This window comes from Xiphias gladius, chromosome 2, assembly GCF_016859285.1.
Source record: "Xiphias gladius isolate SHS-SW01 ecotype Sanya breed wild chromosome 2, ASM1685928v1, whole genome shotgun sequence".
Lineage (NCBI taxonomy): Eukaryota > Metazoa > Chordata > Actinopteri > Istiophoriformes > Xiphiidae > Xiphias > Xiphias gladius.
In genome coordinates this window covers 3,621,288-3,627,287 of record NC_053401.1, presented here as the reverse complement: position 1 = coordinate 3,627,287, position 6,000 = coordinate 3,621,288, and the positions used below count along the sequence as shown (strand labels likewise).

The following is a 6,000-nucleotide window of genomic DNA, read 5'->3' as shown; positions in this document are numbered from 1 at the left end:
TTTAGACTGCGATGTCGGGAAAGATTATTTACAGGAGATATGACTGAAAAGTAAAATGAATAAAATGCGAAATGATGTGATTGTTGTTTAAGGACCAGACAGACATTTCTTCAGTGGAAAGGGCTTTGAAGAGGAATTTGGACCTATTACCTCAGCATTTCTGAAAACCCGGCTGCTGCCATGTCTTTGCAATTTCGCAGGTATTTCATCAATATCTGGCCAGTAAACGCTGAGGAGAGAGAAGCAGTTAAAGTAGCCGTAGTTCTGGCTTTTAATTTGAGTTTGTGTATGTTTTTTCTGTTTCTTTTTTTTTTTTTTTTACCTAAAACAATTATAGAATAAAATAGCATACAACCTTTATTGTCCTCCGGAGTGATAAAATGTCTTTGGTTACCCAAAGAATAAAAAAGCAAAAATAAAAATGAATAAAAAAAAAACGTTTTCTTACCCTAAAGTACTTTTTAACGCCACTTGAAAAAAAAACAAACGAAACAAAAACACTTCTTAACATCTGACAGTCAAGCTTTGGGTCAGGCAAGACCGAGAAGTCCGGTGCGGTGCTAGAGCTACCCGTCAGACGGTACTCGCTGTGACTTATATGAAACGCACCCTTGGGAACAGGTGGTTTATTTAATTACGTCCATATTGTGCTCAGTGTTTTTTTTTTGTTTTGTTTTTGTTTCGCTTTGTTTCGCTTTAGTTCGGAAGGGCTCTGTTGTTTGTTTTGCCAGCTCTGCTGAGCACAGTCCCAGCGGTGCTGGTACTCTAGCAGCATTTCCTACGCTGGCCAGTCCGTCAGGAGGCCGGACACGCCGCTCGATTTGTGGAGGGATAGTAACGTTAGCAGGTCGCCGCCCGAGATGCTAAACCTCGAACGGGACGCGGGAGTTTCGAGTCCCTGTGTCGGGGGTAACTTTACGTGGAACCGGCGTCAACTCCTGACCAATTTTTTTTTTATTCCCAGTTCTTCGCTTCAGCCAGGGTAAGTCCTGCTTTCTCTAACGTCTGTGTCTTGGTTTCGAATCGGTTGGTGTTTGTGCGGTTGGAAATATTAGCAGGCTTTGAGGCCGCCTGTGCTAAAAACGGCTAATTTCTGCTTTGGCTACTGTCAGCTTGCTACGTGTAGCAGCTACCGTTGTTTGTTTGTTTGTTTGTTTGTTTGTTTGTTTTTGCTATTAACTTAGTGTCAGTCCATCTTAATAACACACATTTTTTCCTTTTGCTGAGCTCCTTTTCGGTGGCTGTTTGGTACTTTTAATAACAATACTTTGGAGCTGTGAATTTATTTAGGGGTGAAATGCTCTTGGTTTACGGCATGTTTTGCCTCTTGCCCCCCCCCCAGGTTACCAGAAGAAGGTAATATTACTTTATGGATAAAATATGAATGCCTTTTTTTTTTTTTTTTAAATTTATTTATTTATTTATTTATTTATTTATTTATTTAAACACAGGACATTTTCACATTCAGCCCAGTGCAACACTTCCTCATAACCTTAACTCCATGTTTAGCTGTCAGCTCCTGTGTTTTCCAGTTCATCCCGCAGCCACAACTCAGCCTCTGGCATTGGTACCCATAACCTCCTGTTGATGCCCTGAAGGTTTTATGTTGTATTATGTTGGTTTTACGTGCATCTCACGGTAAATAATGGTCTGCTGCATGGGTGACATGATGCAGGTGCTCGCCAGATACTGTATTCCCCCCTGTGGTCTGTCAGAGGAACAACCACTGGGTTCACACCAGAATGCTCTGTGCGTTAGGGACAGACATCTACCATTGCCCATCCTCGATTTTCCGCTCTGTCAAGCTTGATGTATACCGTGGGTGAGCGGTGAGGTCGGCACCCGGATGCAGAATCTCAACTCTGCACTTACGCCGCACTCCCATAATGCATCGACCATATTGTGAGTTGGTGGGGACTGAATGGAGAAACATTTTTGCCCTTGGCCCTTGCAGCTCTTTCTTTCAGGCCGTGTGCCGCTTTTATCAGTTTAATGCTTTGTAAGAGATGGTTACGGGGCAGTGGTTTCGTGCTGAGGGTCTACCAAGTAAAGCAAAGGGCGCAGTGCAAGAGGATTGTATATCCGATGGGCTCAGCTTAGGGGGAAAAAAATGTTTTACTGGGCCGGGAGTCTACACTAGTCCTCCAACAGGTAGTGCCCCTGGACCACCTTATTATATGTCGTTATGAAGTTGAGAAAATTGTCGTTTGAGGTACAAGTTGGCTGCATTGCGGTTTAACAATACCAACCAACATACATGAACAGAACTTTTTTTTTTTTTAATTTTTTTTTTTTTACAGCAAAGGATTGGTGAACAAAAACTACACCTATGAAACAAATTGGCACTATCTTACAAGAAAATGCAACTGTTTTCTAGTCACTGTGATATTTTCATTCTTAACCTCATTGGACATTGGATGATTACTCCCCATAATATAATGCTAACTTGGAGGACTGATTCATTACTCGCCGATCAAATGCCTTACGCTTGTAAGATCTGCGTGTTCAGTTGTATAAAATAAAATTAAGTGACATTTATCTTAAGCAAAGATTATGTAAAGTGAAGCAAAGTGTCAACTTATGTTGGTTCAGACTACAAAACTTTTTTTTTTTTCCCTCAATGTCACTGTCAGATTAAACACTCACAATGTCCTAAATTCTTGCAGTTACTTAGCCAAGAGCCATGAAAGAGTACAGGTGGAATGCAGGATAAAATTAAGAATCGTTGTGCCGACCTGATCTTTATTTTCATTCCCAACACCCCATGTTTATTAGATCGGGCCGCTATTGTGCTGATAACACGCAGTCTGACCCAAGCTTATGTTTAATACTTGGAGTTAGAGACAGCTGTGCCAGATTGGCATAAATGGTTTGGTTTGAAATCGGCAGCAAGAATGCAGTCCATTACAACACCACAAACAATAGTCTAAAAAAAATGAATCCATGCCTCAACAAAAATGAATAAAACCGTTTTTTGCAAAACTACTATTCATGCTGTTGGAATGCAGTGCATAGTAGGGTGCTCTTATTTTTTTTTTTTTTTTTTTGGTCCACCCAATTTACAAACTGGCATTACAGCAGAAAGGTGGGGTGCTGGCATTAATAGACTTTGATAGAAGAGCAAAATACCTTTCATCCTTTAAATTCTGCTCGTTCATCCTCTCCTTTTCTATTACCATCTCATTCTGTTTGTGGGAGCTGTCTGCAGATCTAACCACGAGTCTGTCTTTATGATCTGTGTGCCTGTTTGGATGTCTGACTTTCAGAAACTATTCCTTTTACTCTCCCACACCCAGCTTTTTTTTTTTCCTTTTTTCTGTTTTGTATAGATCTTCTGTAATTTCTCCTCTTTTCACTTGCCCCATCTTTGCCGCTGTGCAACTTTAATATCTGGGTTTAGAACAAGGACAGAGGCAGCAGCTGAGTGACAGTCAGACATGGGGGAGCAACACAAACACCCTTCAAAGCTCTTTTTTTATGTAAGTGAGGAATAAGAGAGACCCCGCACATAGACACAGCCATGAGAGAGTCTGATTGAGGCTTTGGCGTGAACATGCAAAAGGAAGGTGTGGGCCTGTAGCTTTCATTAGACTAAACACACAAACACGTACACATACACACACATCAACATTGTTAGCTAAGAGGGAGCGAGATGTTGAGAGAGGGGTGGTAAGGTTACAAGATAATCAACACTCCCTCTCCACCGTAAACCCACACAATAAAGACTTGACATCAATATGCCAGTGCAGTCATCACCACAATAGTGCCTGGCACCGAGGGGGGAAAGGGCCTCCACAGTACATCCGCACTGATTAAACCATGATGAGCGTGTGTGTGTTTGGGTGTGCGTTTATGTTCTCTGAAATGTGGTGGAGAGTTCGCCCACTTTTAATTAGCAGAGAAGAGTTGATTTGGGCTGGTGTGCGAGTAACAACGCACGATTACATGACCGAATGTAAGAAAATAATGGACCTCTCTGTCAAGTGTATTATTTTGTAGAAAGGGAAACGTCAGACCAAAATGTTTTGAAATGACAAGAGTCGAAAACTGTCACGAGAGAAAACCGGCAAAGAGAGTCTGATCAGATTCATAATCATTGTTACTTCTTGTATAGGCTCAGGGTTTGTTTTATTTATTTATTTATTTATTTTTTTTGGAAAAACCACAGGGATCACAGCGGACTACCCCGTATATACCACAGCCATTTGACAGCAATCGAAACATACGTGGTGTTTATTCATACAAATATATGAGACAAATACATTTCTTCAGTGAAAACCCTGTATTGGCACTGTCTTTGACAATTTTGGAGTGAACTGTACCTGACAACTCCCAACAAGTGGGAAAAGTTGTCTCCTAGTAACAGCTGAAATGGGTAGTCCTCCAGGCAGCTGAGGCCACCACGTCAAAGCTGTGTGGTTATCTAAAAATAAATCATACTCTCGGCCAATCAGAAGTATTCTCTGTGAACTTGTTATGAGCACTTAACGGACACCTGCCCGTCGGTCAGATAACAGTATTTACTGTTGCTATGTGTGATGAACGTATGTGTATATTTATGACAGGTTGTATGAAACGGATCTTAAGAGCTTTATGAGCCAGTGAATAAGCTTTCTATTCAAGTTTTTGAATTGTAATGCCGTCTAATACTTATTAGAAAGGGTTGTGCGGTATAGCACACCTCCCCTGAGGTTTAAGGGCTTAAGCTTCACAATGTAAAAAACATGTAAAAAAAAAAAAAAAAACCTGCTTACTTTCTCCAAGTATAAATTGTTATTCATAATGTTAGATAAGAAAATGTGGCATTGACGATGATTGTATTGTTATTATGTACATAACAGTTGTAGCTCACAGTGTTTTGGGTATGTGCAACTTCCAACATGCCATGCAGAGTATCACCCAATGCATGTACAGAAAGCCTTACAACCTCAGTTTAATTACTAAACGTATGTTTGTCCAGCTGTTATACCTGCTCAGGGCTAGCAAGGGATTAAACTGTTATCATCACTTTGTGTTTCTGCCTGTACACAGCGGCATTAGTTGTCTAATCAAGTTCCTCACATTCCTCTTTCTCAACCTTTCACCCCCCCAGCAATAAATCCTCAGTGACAAGTGGCACTTCGAAGCCATTAGTTGATCATTTATATTTTACACAGGATAAGTATTTCACTTAGACTGAAGAGAGATGTATTGGATAAAACTGTAATGAAGTGTTTCACAGTTCTGTCACACAAAACATTGGATAGCCCCTTTAGTAAAGTTGTCTTATACCTTTAGATGGCAGCAGCATGCCACTCCATCATACAGAGAGAGCAGGAGAGAGACAGAATCTGGAGCAAAGCTGTGAGCGAAAAACAAAGGGGGACAGTGGAGCTCATTATTTCTTTAATTCTGTAATTTTCCTCATGTCTTCATTCTTTGTTATTGGTTTGTTTTTGCTCTCTCTTCCAGTGAGATGGAAAAAAAACGTTAATAAGAAATAAAGAAAAAAAGCAAAAAAAAAAAAGCCCCATCCCAAAACTAGAGCTGCTTCGCTCGTCTTGTTGTCTAAGTTTGATGTCTCTTCCATGTAATTGAAGTTGATGAATGCTGGCGTTGTTTTCCTGCGAACACGCTTTGTCCTTTCAACCTCATCTGACATATCTGGGCCGGCCGGTTATTTTCAGAACACAATCGGTACCTGTCTGTCTTGTGAAGAGCTAAGGTTTGAATTGTCAATTATTTCTAGGCATGAGAGAGTCTTTTTTTTTTTTTTTTTTTCTGAGAGTATTGCTGCAGGTTTTGCATATGGTTGTGGAAAATCTGTATGATTCTGTTGCACTGCCTAAATTAGACGCTGATTGTCAGTGGTGAAAGACTCTGAAAAGATGATACTTTACAACAAACATTTTGGCAGATGTTCCCTGTCAATTTGACACTGAAGCCGAGTAAAACGCTGTAATAAAGCATCTTTGGAAAATGTCTCGAAATTTGGGTTAGATTTTCACGCATACATTTTCC

The 6,000-nt window shown here is 40.5% G+C and overlaps 1 long non-coding RNA gene across 3 annotated transcripts in view; it reads left to right on the top strand.

Moving 5' to 3' along the window:
- Positions 1 to 680: 680 nt before the first annotated feature.
- LOC120802114 overlaps positions 681 to 6,000 on the top strand; it is a 230,059-nt gene continuing 224,739 nt past the window's right edge. For all 3 annotated transcript variants that reach the window (XR_005709189.1, XR_005709192.1, XR_005709187.1), the window contains exon 1: positions 681 to 982. This is a non-coding gene — a long non-coding RNA (uncharacterized LOC120802114). The remainder of the gene's footprint in view (positions 983 to 6,000) is intronic.